The sequence below is a fragment of the Cicer arietinum genome, chromosome 1 (genome assembly GCF_000331145.2).
Source record: "Cicer arietinum cultivar CDC Frontier isolate Library 1 chromosome 1, Cicar.CDCFrontier_v2.0, whole genome shotgun sequence".
In the NCBI taxonomy this organism is placed as follows: Eukaryota; Viridiplantae; Streptophyta; class Magnoliopsida; order Fabales; family Fabaceae; genus Cicer; species Cicer arietinum.
The window spans coordinates 21,418,458-21,433,767 of NC_021160.2; the positions used below are offsets into that span (position 1 = coordinate 21,418,458).

The 15,310-nt window shown below is 31.4% G+C and overlaps 1 long non-coding RNA gene across 3 annotated transcripts; it reads left to right on the forward strand.

The window, feature by feature from the left end:
- Positions 1-3,647: 3,647 nt before the first annotated feature.
- On the forward strand, positions 3,648-14,343 carry LOC101509126 (uncharacterized). 3 transcript variants are annotated; one of them, XR_012162918.1, is made up of 5 exons: positions 3,648-4,407; positions 4,504-4,892; positions 5,002-5,564; positions 12,783-12,950; positions 13,047-14,343. It is a non-coding gene; the product is annotated as an uncharacterized lncRNA (long non-coding RNA). The 3 variants fall into 3 exon arrangements; XR_003472956.2 differs by having other exon boundaries at positions 3,652-4,407; positions 12,783-14,343; XR_189353.4 differs by lacking the exons at positions 12,783-12,950; positions 13,047-14,343 and having other exon boundaries at positions 3,651-4,407; positions 5,002-6,238.
- Positions 14,344-15,310: the final 967 nt, after the last annotated feature.

Genomic DNA, 15,310 nt, shown 5'->3' on the forward strand with positions numbered 1-15,310 from the left:
AAGCTGCTAAAAGATGGAACAATATCCATTGATTATGTGAAGTTAGAAATAAATTTGGCCGATCCTCTAACAAAGCCTCTTGGAATGAAATTAATATTCCAAACATCGAAGGGAATGGGACTTAAGCCAATTGAAATTATCAGTTATGGCAACCCAACATTTGTAATTAGAGATCTCATGAAAAAGGTTCGTATGGATTAAAACAAGTCACTTGTTAATTATGTTAACACTACTATTTTTGTCCCTTCTTATGGTGTGAGAAGCATTAGACTGCAATATTTAGAGGATAAACTCAAAAGGCTTTAAATGATTTTCATATCCCTTGTGAGTGGTGTATGAATAGAAGCATACACTTTATGAAATTACCTATAAGAGTGTCAAGTGGTGTCACATGTATGAGATTGTAGCGAAATCTTTAGAGCACTCGTGATCTAAGGGGGCACATGTAGCGCAATCCAACGTCAACAATGAGCATTGTGGGGATGTAGTGTGATTGGATGATCTTTAACACATACAAAGTGTCTTGGCTCATAAAGTTTGTTTCATCGGTTCACTGTGTGTCAAATCTTATCAATTTAGGCGTGGTTCATAATCCAAAAGACACCAGATTCAATGCATTTACACTCAAATTAAATTAAACATAAAAAATTTCCTGTCCCGCTTCATTATATTGTTTTTACTAGTATAAAAACTAGAATTTTTTATACAATACAGTTTACCGAAAGAAAAAAATTTACCTGACATTTTTCTTTCCACATTTTTGTGAGAAATGCAAGAAAATGTTTGTGGTACAGTGGAAGTAACAAAAGTACTAGCAATACTAATTCATCAAAAAGCCTACAGTGAACGTAATATTATTCTTTTGCATCTTAAAAAAAAAAGAACACTAATTCATAAATAAAAAGTAAAATAAAGTACTGGTAATACTATTAATTATTTCCTAGAAGTTCGGTGGAAAGTTGTGGACGATCTTTGGGAATTTTAATTAGGTTCACCTTTACATGAAGGTTCCCGAAGTTTTTTGCCTCGAATATAACCTTTATCGAGAGACATTAAGAAAGTATGTTCTTTTCCACTTTATAATAATAGATTGAGAGAATGTTTTCGACAAATAAAAAAAAGAAATAAATGTAAATATCAAAAGGAAAAAGAGGGAGCTTTATTAAGTTGTGTTGGGCCTATTTTATGCCTTCTCAAACGGAACGAACATGCATGTAATGTGCACCTTCAAATAATGATGATATTTTCTGTACGTATTCTCTTAGGTAGTTATTATTATACATATAAAAGAACCGGATAGCTACATTTTTGTTCTCATGTATGTATTCTCAACTGGATCTGGATTCTAGGCCTAGTGATGAAATATGGTTGTTTTATTGGCAGTGAGAATCGCCACAATGACTCCAAGCTCCTTGTCGAGGAACAATCGAGCCAATTTTTATTTGAGTGGAAGGTTTTTTAGGATTAAAATTCAGTGTACTTTTATTTTTTTGGCATTAAGGTGCAATTCAATTGATTATGGAACATACAACCACTCTTTATTATATTAAAATTCGGTGACAACAATTCCCACTTATTTCAAAAATAAAAACCATTCTTCGTAGGATTACACAATCCGTTAACGATTTAGTCGTTTATTTTTTTTATTTCGATTTGAATTTTTATTTTCATTTTAATTGACAATTTGATCTTTTATGTTTAAAATGTCAATTATTATATTTTCTTTTACAAAAATTCAAAAAATTCATCAAAACTTTCAAACAAAACTCAGAAAATTAATTATCATATTTAATATAATGCAAATTTCATCAAATTCATAATTTAAATCTCTAAATAAACTCGTATTTTCATTCTTTATTTGATAAATTTGATGTTGTTGGAGATGAAAATATGAGTTTATTTGAATATTTAAATTATGCATTTGATGAAATTTGCATTATATTGAAGATACTTATTAACTTTTTGGGTTTTGTTTGAAAATTTTGAAGATTTTTTGAATTTTTCTAAAAAAACAAAAGATAACATGTTGACATTTTAAAATTTAAAAGATCAAATTGTCACTTAAAATTAAAATAAAAGACCAAATCAGAAGAAGAAAAAAAGATAAATGACTAAAACGTTAACTGAAATTAAGTTAAGGGATCGTTGGTGTTATTTAGCAAAAATTTTATGTACGTATTAAATGTTAATGGATATCCATAAATGTAATTCAGCACAGAAAATCTCCTAAAAATAACTATGAAAGTAATAAAAAGATATTACTATATATTATTACCAATTTATGAAAATGGTCCTTTTATTTTAAAAATCGACAGTTTTGATCCAACTTTTAGATATTTGAACTTAAAAATATGGATTGACATATTTTTAATGACATGACCTACAATTATATGATATAGAACCATCTACATGCATTAATTATTCATATGTCATTAATTAAATTAAAAGTATGAAAAAAATCTAAAGTTGAAAGTTAAGGTTTTATTGCGTTTTATTTCAATTCCATGGGTGTTAATCGTTTTACATTACCGTACCATTTGTCATGTTATTTAAAACATCTTACGTTATAATTTTTTGGTTAAAAAATCCGAATAAGGGACCAAAACTGTCAATTTTTAAAATCGGAGGACCCATTTCATGAATCAGTAAAAATAGAGAGACTAAAATTATAATAAAGTCAAAAATAAAAAAAAAAATCAACTAGTGCATCCACCCATGCATCGTTTTGAGCAAAAGATAAATAAAAGATAAAATGTGATATGGTGAATATGTATGGTATATTTTTTTTTTAGCAAATATGTATGATATATGTTGTTACGTGAGTTTTATGTAGGATATTATATATACATGATTCATATCTAAGACAAATACTATATGAGTTGTTTGTTGATTTTTTTTTTTTATATATTACATTTTGATAAATGTAAATTAATTTTACTTATATTTTATTTTAAAAATGAAATAAAATTGGGTATTTTGTGTGTGTGAAAGGCTTGTTTGATTGATTGTGTATGTCTAAAAATATTAGAAGCATTGATATTTATAGCCAAAACTAATTTTACTGGCCATAAGTTGTGGCTTAACAAAATGTAACCTTGTTTGACTAATTACGAGAGTAATGCGTGATAACTTCTACTTATGGAACTTCAAGGCGCCCCGCGACCGACACATGTTTCCTATCTTTTCGACATGTCTTGTTGGAAATATATGTCCATCTTTTTCTGGAATCTTGTCTTCGTGTTGATTGTTAGTGGTGCTAAAAATGGGAAATATTAGTGCAACTACCAAATTATCAAGTTTCACTAAACTTTGACCTATTCTAATGCCTCTGCAACCTTTGTGGACTCGAGAAAGATTTGACTTACTCATATTCAGTTGTTCCTTACACACCTGACCTGTCTTCGACTGAGAGAAATTTGGCTATCCAAAATTCGACAATTTGTCGTTCTCAGCTAAAAAATATCCGCTACCCCTGTGTTGCATTATTGGATAGCTAATAGCTTTTGAGATGATGTGATGCAAACAATAATTATTGCGCATGAATAGTGTTATCACTACGTCGTAACACATAAAAGTAGATGTTATAAACCCTACCTTGGCTTGCAAAAGGGTGAAACTGATTGATCCTTGTCGCTTTTATTACTTTAATAGTAACCTTGATTATCTCAACTAATCAATTACAAATTTCTTGCCTATTCAATGGACTACAAAAAGCCTTAACCGATTGTTTCACCCCTTACTTCTTGTTATTCCCTGACTTTTTCTTGCTTCCTTAAAATCATTCTTGTAATCTTCTTATAATCTTATTTCTCTCCCTTGATAATTTCATTTCTATATTTTAATCATAACTTCCTATAATTCACAAAGCCTTCATTAAACCAAAGGAAACATCCCTAGTATGCTTTGACCTTTCCAAAATCATCTTACTCTATGTCGTTCTACTATTGGTGTGACCACTGAACCATTCTTTCTAGGACCCCTTGGCTCCAAACTACCATTGGATTGCGAATGATTTGGTGCCGATAGGAATCCTAGAGAATTATGAACTGATATGCATCTTATCCCTAATTATGTAAGATGGCTTTCTAGGGTGAGTTCGGCTAAAGAGAAGAACTATAAAATATAGGGCATTTACCACATGATCAAGCTTTCAAAGATAGATGTGACCTTTGACATGGAGCACCTTTTTGGTCTCCTTGGCTACTAGTCAGTAGATGCTAAATATTTTTTTTTCTTTGGTGTATGATGACCATTACCTTCCTTGATGTGGCTTCCTTTCATGCCATGCCCATCTTAGGGTTTTAAGCACTGGTGACAACTTGGCTCAAACTGTTGTGCCCATCAACCTTCTACATCCTTCCTCCAAACCATCCACCAGAGACAAGGCTCCTTCAACTTGCAAAAAGGGTGATTATTTTATTTACACTACTCACCGTTTAATTTGCCAATTCTTTAGCCATTTTTTCCCTTAATTTCCTTTTCGTACTTCTTTTCATATGGAAGAATGAGACAATAATTGACTTGGAAGAGGAAGATGAAGAAAACCAGCCCCCAAGAAAATTAAGGAATAGAGAAAGTAGTATTCATATCAACTAACCATTAGATTCCTTGAATTTCAAATTTAGTCGAAGCAGCATTGGCATCAGTCGACATAAGGAAAATATCAAAGATAATTTATCGTCCTTAAAATGTTATTTAACTTCTATTTTAGATTTTCTTTCTACCTTTCTCTTACTTTTCTTTCTCTTGTTTTAGAAAGTGAAGACTTATCACTCTAACCCAACAGAAGAAATGGCACGCACTCAATGAAATCATTAGTGTAACAAACTATTCTAAAAAAGCACATTTGTTATCATCAAAAGTACTAGATTGGGTATTACAAGGAATAAAAGGTACTTGTTGTATAAGACTCGACTACACTTGAAAATATCATGTTCTGAAGATCAATTGACTTTACAATGTCTGATTGGCACTATTTCCCATGTACCCCTTGTATTGCAGAGGTGCATGATTGTCACCAGAATTGGCTCGTTTGGCCTCCAACTATTTGACTTGTTGATCCTCATTATGGACCATGCCAACAAGTTGGAGTGAGATGATATACGTGTTGTTATCTTTCCACATGTCAACTTGTTGTCTATTGAAAGATGTGATCAAAACCATTTGTTGCTCAAGCGGATTAACTGCTTCGTCCCTATAAACATTAATAACCACTACAAGAAGTTTTCATTATTATGACACTTAGCCTGCGACAGTTATAAAATAACCATCCTCACTACAACAATGCGACAGGTCTTGGGGCGATTTTTTTCAACTGTCGCCTCCCTTTAAAGAAAACTCAAATCACTATCGTGTTTCATTTTCCGTTTTGATGTCTTCATTTCTCAGTCTCGTGTTGTCTCCGTTTCTCAATTTCTCCAAAGCCTAAAACTTCTGAAAAGCCCCAAATCTCACCAACCTTTCTCAACGCTGAAGGAAACGAAATCCAACTTTGAAGAAAAACGAAATCACCTTTTTCAAAGAAGGTGATTTATCCTCTTGCAAAAAAATTAGCTATTGCAAAGGTAATCTCTCAATCTATCAATTTCTCAAATTGCTATAAAAGAAAAAGAAAACTAATAACTCTGACGATGGCACCATTTCTCACTTCGATCTTTGACGAAAACTAATAACTCTTTCTTTGTGTTATAATGGCTTGGATTGTTATAATCATGTGTGCACTTGTTATTAACTTAGAAGTTATGAATGAACTTTTCAGGGGATGATTAAATGCATCATAGGGTTTCTATACATTTGGGGGAAGGTCACTCTAGTTTTTGGTATATTAGGTTCATAGCTTTGAATATAGGTTATACTAAATTTTGGTGTTTCATAAAACTTTGATTGTTTTCAGTTAGTTTAGCTTTGTGAGTGTGTTTATGCTAAGCATAACTTTAAATACATTTGCGTTAATCTTGGTGTATCTAAAATTTGTGGCTGAACTATATGATTTCGTAGAGCTGCAAGGCATGTTTTTGGAAAAAAAATTGTAAATTGATAAGAAAGACGTTCACAATCTGATTAAATGGTACAAAGTAAAACTTAATATGGTAAAACATAACTGTACAAGATGGAGCATATGTATTATTCATGTTTTTTTCTTTAGTATTAACGTTCTCTTTGTTAAATATTACTCACTATGGTAATTTTCTATGCCATCATTATTTACCATATTCCAATTTCTCTAGTTTAGATTCAATGGTGTCTTATGTTAAATTTCATTTGCTTTTGAGATGATAAATATACATAATTAAAGAAATAGCTCCAAAAATAACAGATGAGGGAAGTTTTCTAGCTTTTGAAGAAGTTTTCTCAAAATCTTGTTTATTGAGTTGGCTCAACAAAATATGCTTACATGATACCTATCACAAGGTTAACATAGTAGGGCCCATACTTTAAGAATCCAATATATCTATAACTAGTGAGGAGTTGCTCACCAAAAACTCCTCTACCTCTACTGTTTGAATATCTTTCAACCTGCCCAAATGGCTGCCATATCAACTCGTCTACCTCTTGGCTTTGTTTTGATACTCGTTTTGATGGAATGTTCAAATGCCTTATTCGTCCAATATCTCTTTGATTTTATCATCACTTCTAGTCAAACGGTGACTATATTATTTATAAATTAAAACATAAAAAAAAATCGTGAAATCAAGAGTAGAACCAAGTGAACATGATTCTAGAACATTATTAGTGCATTAGAACATTATTGTTTTAATTCTATGTTTGTAGACCACATGGATATGTCTACTGCTTATTAAAAAAAACATGGATATATCTATTTGTTGCTTAATATATGTGTGGACCTACTAGCTTCATGAGAAGAAAAAATATCTACATGCTGCAATTCAGACTAAAGTTATATTATTGTTTGGTAGAACATAAGTTGGGTCAAATTACATCACCTGATGTGTTTGGTTCATTTGGTCAAGCATTTTTTACTGATCTATTGTTTTTCGTAAAGTCATGTTATTGATTTGGACCTTTGATGCTATTATTTGTTTTCTGACCCTCTCTCCCACCCAATGAAATGTTATAAATCATGATACTCATTATAAATTACCACTTGCTACCACCACCTAGAATATTTATTCTTCTTACTATATATATTCTTCATGTCCATGTGTTTAGTTTTCTAGATCTGGAAGCTCTTGTTCCTTTGTTTATGACTTACTAATCAAATCTTTTTTTACTAATCATGAACAAGTAGCTAACATTGAACCTGAAGCCTCTTCCTTGCATTACAGTGAATACCAATTAACAAAAAATTAAATTTTCAAGTCTAGGGCGTGGACAATATAGTGGTACCACCATATATGTCACTTATGCTTACTATTATGATTTATCAAATATTGTCACATTTATTTTCATATTTGATGTGATAAGCACATACTTGTATTCAAAATCTTTGTGGACTTGTTAGTTGACAACGATCATAAGGCCCTATTGTTCTGTCTTAGATGGACATGAAGAATCTTGCTAACATTATATTGTTCCTTAACCTATTTTGAAACCATTTCCTAACAGATTCTTCATTTGATTGGTATTTGAGAAAATTTGAAACCGTGAAAGAAATTAAGAAAAATGGTTCAAAGCATGAGTATGAGGTTAACTAAGCACTTCTAACTTTTTATGTATGAGTATGAGGTTTCTATGATCTTGTTCAGGTGGAGTTGTTCCCATTACAGCTAGGAAATAATGGCTTCCTTTTTTTTTGTTTGCATGATTTAGGTTTATTCAGAGTTGTTATTCTTTAAGGACATTTGTTGGAACGGAGTTGGTTTTACATTTAGAGTTTTGATGTTAACAAAATTATTTTATGAGAACAATATATTTGACTTCAAATAGTATGAAAAGAGATTCATGTTTTTGAAGAAAATCTAAAATACGATTTAATTCAAAATTATAATTGATGAAAATCGAAAATAAGACTAGATTCAAATTTATAATTGAATAAAATCTTTAACCAAGTTGAAAAGAAAGTATGTTCAATATTTGAAGAAGATTTAATTAAGATTTGAAGAAGATTTGATCAAGATTTGATCAAAATTTGAAAAAGATTTATAGAAGATTTAATCAAGATTTATCTATAACAAAATACTAATAGAATCAATTTGAAAAATTTACAAACGCAATCTGAACAAAAATACAACATAATCAATATGAAGAGTTTACAAACTCAATCTAAACAAAATAGAAATAGAATCAATTTTAAGAATTTACAAACTCAATCTAAACAAGATACAACTCATAGTTAAACACTCAAGACGGAATGAGAAAAGCATCGAAAAACTTAAAAGAGTAGTCTTAGAGTTCAAAGAGAGAAGCACTTGTTCAAGTTAGAAATATTTTTTGAGTGTTATTTTCTTAGAGTGTGAGAGTTATTATTATCATTATCAGCTTTATTAGATGCAACTACTCAAGTTCTACTCTTTTGTATCGAACCCGATAGTAGTTTAGTTCCTTCTTCAATTTGGGGTTGTTAGGATTTTATGAGAAAACTTGGCTTGTACGGCCAAGATGGTTAGTTCCTCAAAAGTATGGGGTTGTCCGACTGTTTAGAAAGAATGACTTGGAGGGTCAGGTGCTTTGTAATTCAAGGTATTTGAATTAGTGGATTAAAGCATTCTGAATGAGGGGACTGGATATAGCCAAGTTAATGGTGAACCAGGATAAAGCTATGCTTTCATTGTTTGTTGTCGCTGAATTCGATTGCTTCTACTCCAAGTAATTCACAAAAGTAAACCAGCCTTCATCAAATTAGCTAAAAGTTATCAACTTTGTCAAACAAAATTCAACCCCCTTCTCGTGTTTGCACCTTCAACATTTGTTTTGTGAATCTGCTTTATGACTATTTTGCATGTTTTGTTCCTTTATGCATAGTGAATCTATTATGTTTAAGGTTAATCTATTTTATGTTTTAAGTTGAATTAGAAAATGACGAAATAATATGCCATTGTAAACGTCGTGGTTTCAAAAAACCGCAGAGTATAAGTGTAATGTACGATCACTTAGTGAAAACCATTTCCAAAGGGATAAATCCTTTGGGTACATCATGGGGAGTCCATAGGAGAAACTAATACTATCGTCACCTAGTAGTGTTTCAAATATAGTTCAAGACACAATTGTCTTTGATGATCATATGCAGAACATGATCAACGATGATTTTGGAGTCGAAGATCATGCAAACGAAGTACCTATTGAATCAAATGCAAAGATTGATCGAAATGAAGATATGGTGCCAAATGTAAGTCAACAAAGGTATGAAGAGGCCAAAGAGTGCTATTAATTAAGTAGAGAATGAGAACAACCTTTGTATTAAGGGTGTGTTAAATATTCAAGACTAACTTTTTTGGTAAAGTTGTATCACATCAAATGTTTATGTGGAATGACTTAAAAGCCATGACAATGGTTTTAGAGTTATTAAAAGATGCATTTGAATTTGCAAATATACCAAATTCATTCTATGAAGCCAAGAAAACAATCACCATGCATGGTTTAAATTATGAAAAGATCCATGTTTATTATGTTTGTTCAAAAGCAAAAGAAAGTAATTGGAGTGTCTGGTGATGAAAGTTCCTGCCAAATTTCTTCGTTATTTTCCATTAAAACCACGATTACAAATATTATTTGTGTCCTCAAAATCGACCAAGGATATGAGATGGCATGCAATCGATAGTAAGAATGATGGAATATTGAGACATCCTAGATATCTGAAGCTTGAAAACATTTTGACTTGACACACACTTGGTTTACATCAGACCCACGAAATATGTGTCATGCATTGTCTAGTGATGGTTTTATTCCTTTTGGTATGATGAGTGCAAATTATAGTATTTGGTCAATTATTCTCATTCCATACAACACTCCTCCATGGGTGTGCATGAAACAGACATCTTTAATAATGTAAATGATAATTCCCAGTAAAAAAATGTAAGGAAATGATATTGATGTCTACTTACAACCTCTAGTCAAAGAATTAAAAGAGTTATGGGCAACAGGTGTTAGTACATACAATTCTTTAAACAAAGAAATGTTCACATTACATGCAACTTTGATGTGGAAAATTAGTGGTTTTCCAGGGTTGGGTACACTTTCTAGGTGAAACACTTACACCAGACTTGCTTGTCCATCGTGTAACATTGACTCTACTCCTCATCGTCTTCCTCATAGCATAAAATGATGTTTTATGGGTCATCGTTGTTTTCTTGATCGGAGACATAGATTTAGATTGAACAAGGTCCGCTTTGATGGTCAACAAGATATGTGTGGTTCGCCTAAAATGTTATATGAGCTCCAAATTCTTGAACAGGTTCAAAACATTGAAATCACATTTGGTAGAAAGCTAGAGAAAGAATGGTTGGGAAAAAAAGAACATGTGGTGGATGACCTACACAAGGTATCAATCAACAATGGAAAAAGAAAAACATATTCTTTGAACTTCCATATTGGAAGGATAATCTTTTGCACCATAATCTTGACATGATGCATATTAAGAAAAATATGTGCGATAATATCATTTTTACTTTGCTAAATGATAACACAAAAAGTAAAGATCATTTCGTAGAAAGCTAGAGAAAGAATGGTTGGTAAAGAACATGTGGCGGACGACCTACACAAGGTGCCAATAAACAATGAAAAAGAAAAACATATTCTTTGAACTTCCATATTGAAAGGATAATCTTTTGTGCATAATCTTGACACGATGCATATTAAGAAAAATATGTGCGATAATATCATATTTACTTCTCTAAATGATAACGCAAAAAGTTAAGATCATTTTGTAGAAAGCTAGAGAAAGAATGGTTGGGAAAGAGGAACATGTGGCGGACGACCTACACAAGGTGTCAATCAACAATGGAAAAAGAAAAACATATTCTTTGAACTTCCATATTGGAAGGATAATCTTTTGCGCCACAATCTTGACATGATGCATATTAAGAAAAATATGTGCGATAATATCATATTTACTTTGCTAAATGATAACACAAAAAGTAAATATAATTTTAATGCAAGAAAAGACCTTAAAGCTATGAGCATAAGATCTGACCTTTGTCCCAATGAAAATGGAAGAATTTCTCTAGCCGTCTTTACTCTGACTACTAAAGGTAATAGGAGATTTTTAACAACTTTAAAGAATATCATTGTGTCTGATGGTTATTCGAACAACATTTCTAGGGGCATTGACATGGAAAATCTTAAGTTGAATGGAATGTTGAAGAGTCATGATTGTCACATATTGATGGAACAATTTCTAAAGTTAGCCATTCAAACAACATTACCAGATGATGTTTGAACTATATCGATTGAGTTTTAGTCATTCTTTAGACAATTATATAGTAAAGTATTGAATGTTGCTGATTTGGAAAAATTGAAAAACTAGATTGTCCTCTCTTTATGCCACATGTAAATTATATTTCCTCCCTCATTCTTCATTGTTATGGTTCACTTGGTTGTTCACCTTGTTGAAGTTAAACTTGGAGTTCATGTTCATTATTGATGGATGTATCATGTTGAAAGGTAAACTTGTACAATCTGGCGTGTAACCGAATTATTTCCTAGAGTTGGAAAATATGTTGGTGGATCTTCATATTATACCCTTACATCAATTGAAAAGTTGCAGGCTCATAAACACGTTTAACAAACTGCATCATAGTTGACTACTATCTAAGGTAAGTAGTTTTATTCTATTTGTATTATTTACCACAAAGTTTTCTTTTTATACATCTAATTTGAAATAACCAAATAAGCAATATAGAAGTATTATTTGAAGCCAAGTGAAGAGTGGTGCAAGGAGTGCTTCTGAGGTAGACAAGAAGGTTCATAGAGAGTTTCCTCACTAGTTCCGCAATTGTGTTAGTGTTCATGACAAAATTGGTGATTGAGTTCCTTGATTTTTAATAAGAATGTGACTAATCGTATATTTTATGGTGTTTAGATTTGCAACAATCTAGACAACTTTAGTGGATCAGATAAAAATGTTCTTGTTAGTCTTGCTCAAAATCAATGGATATAATGTACTTGATAAAGTTAGAAGGTTCACTGCATATAATGTCAATGGATTCAAATCTCGAACATTGGCACAAGACAATTTATTAAAAAAATCAAAATACTAGAGTTTTTGGCATGTTCGGAACACGAAGTTACTCAAGAGTGATGCCCAAATGAGATAGTAAGAAATTGGGTTTTACCTCTATAAATTTTGCAAGACTAATACATACTGGAGAGCATGAAGATGATTAACCATACATTAAAGCGTCAAAAGCTCAAATGGTTTATTATGTTGATGATGATAACGAACAAGAATGGAGCGTACCTATTCATGTAAAGCCAAGAGAATTGTATGACATGGATGGAGATGATGAAATTATGACATCCATTGAACCGTACCCATCTCAAAATTTGGAACAATTTTTTTTCTAATGAAAACACACAGTTAGAATTGGCAAGAATGGCTACATATGATGATCCTGAAACGTCAACTTTTAATGATGATTTTGATGACAATAATCATGATATGAATTTATGATTGTTAATAATTCTAGTTTGTTGTTTATAATATGGAACTCTTCGATCTATGTTATCTATTTACTACTTTTTTATTCTTGTGTTGTGTTTAATGTGCTCTTTTTTTTTTTTTGTGTTTGTTTTTGTGTTAGGCATAATTATGATTGACATCTTTGAAAATCTTATTTGTTTAGCTATTTGCATCAGTCTAACTTGGTTGTCATCAATATTTACAGTGTAAATGTGTTTGGAGTCTCAATCTCGTGAACAAAATAGAATCATCATATGAGGATATTCAACGCAAAACAATGGAAGAGAATAAAAAAAGGATGAAGGCTCTCAATCTAAATCATCTCTCTCAATCCCTTCACAAATCTTCTTCTACCATTTCAAAAACCTCATCGGTTAATAATAACTCAAAATACTAATAATATAACATGTTTCTTATTCATATTATATGTTCATTTTTATTTATTTACATGGATAATAAATGATTGTAGCATTCACAAAGGGTGGCTCGAGGCCTATACTACCTGAAGATCTTGAAGTAGCCAAAATGAAGCACATGTGGATACATGGTTTACAACCAACAATCCAAACGACAGCTCTGCCACCTTCCCAGGTGACAACACCACCAGTAATGCATACGATAGAACCACTACCTTCTCCAATGACAACACCATCAACTGCAGTGCAACCGACAAAATCACCTCTTTCTCAAGTGACAACACCAAGAGCAGTGCAAGTGATATACGCAACACCTTTTCAAGAGACATCCTCTCACTCTCAAGATGAGCTAGAAATTTCTCGAAAAAGGAATTCTACATATTGGGATGTAGAAGTTATTAGTATGTTATCTAATATCTAATTATATGTATATAATTTAATTATTTTACATGGTTGAGGTATGAAATATTTCATTGAATTATGTGTTAGATGAGGCGGGACATATTTCAAAGACACACTTAAGGATGTTAGACATGCTTGAAGCTCCTCCTAATGTTAACAGAATAGTAACTAGATGGAATTCAGATAGGCAACTGGTAGGATCGGCTGTTGGTTAGTTATGCAGTTTTTTGGGTGAAATTGCAAGGAAGTTTAAGGATTTTCATATCATGTACGACAATTGGAAACTAGTTCCATCGACAAGAAAAAATGAAAATTTTAAGGATAAAATAAAGGTATTAATGATAAACAATTGAATATTCTTTATTATTGTTTTGATTGTAAACTAAGTTTTTTTATGATTATGTTTTTGTCAAAATTGGATGTTGACGATGGAGACAACAAAAAATATATTCTTACAAGCCTTGAAAAGAAATGGCGAGATGCACGATGTAAGTTGTTTAAGAAATTTTATAAGTGGGATCTTTCTTTTGAGGAAAACCAACAAAATTATTGACATTCTATAAATCAAGACCATTGGACTATTTTTGTTCAATATAGACGTAAGACAAAAACAACGGTAACCATTCTTTTGTTGCATTGTGATTTGTTTTCTACTATTATGTCTTTTGATGTCATTTTTATCACTGCAGGAGAAGGCTGATAAAAATGCTGCAAATAGAGAAAAGCTAACGATCCTTCATACAATAAGCCCTAAGACGCTTGCAAGGAAGAATGATGAGTTGGAAGGATTCACTCAATCTTCTATTAATTGAACTTAATTTAACAAGTACTTATTATATGTGTTTACTTGTAGAAAATCAGAGATGGTCGAAAATACAGTAGGGGTGAAATATATTCAATTTTGTCATAAAAAGTCTGATGGGTCATTTGTCAATGACGATGCCAAGGAAAAATATGTAAATGTAAAGAAGTGTTATGTGATTGTAAGTATTTCTTATTAACCACTTTATAAATCAAATATGCAATTTTTAGTTTTGGTAATAGTGAGTTGCAAAGCTATAAAATTTCTTAATTGGTTGGTAATAGTAAGTTGCAAAGTTAGACCTTTCTGTTATAGAGAGGAATTTAGTTTGCTTCATTTGCATGTGTAGGACAATTGCAAGCTGAAATTGAGAAGACTCATTCTCCTAATGAAGCATTTGTTAATATGTTTGGAAAAGAACATATTGGATATGTTCGTTGTATGGGACTTGGAATAACGTCTCAAATTACTACATGTACTTTTCACTCTGTAAGATCAATGTCTTCCTTCGAAGCTAATGAGAAGATGGAGAAAATGCAAGCCGGAATTGATAGGCTTAAGAAAAGGGATTCTGAATTTGATATGTTGAAGGAGCAAATTGCTTTCTTGTTGCAAATGCAAAAAATTTGAGAAAAGGTAAAAAAAAATTTCTTAGAAAACTTGTTTAAAAAATCCTGGGATAACTTTTTGTCCTTGGTTAAAAATATTAATTTTGTAATGATTGCTTCTAGCTATATGAGAAATTTAGTTAATTAATATTTGATAATATTTATCAAGATTAATTGAAGTTAATATACACTTTTTTTTTTTTCTAGGCAACAAACATAAAATCGACAATAGATGGTAGACGTTCATCTGAGTCTACCTACCACCCTGATGATCGTGTAGCAACATCATTAGGGACTAATTAGATATTTTTATGAACTTCTATGTTTGATGGAGTTGTTTTGTATGTTTAGTCACTCCACTAATGTTTTGAATATTTAAACTACTTTATTTATTGTTTTAGTTAAGTTCAATGTACGAATTGGTTTATTTCTTTTGAAAAAATTATATAAATTGGATTTAATTACAATAGTTATATAATTGTGTATTTAAATTATGTGGATTATA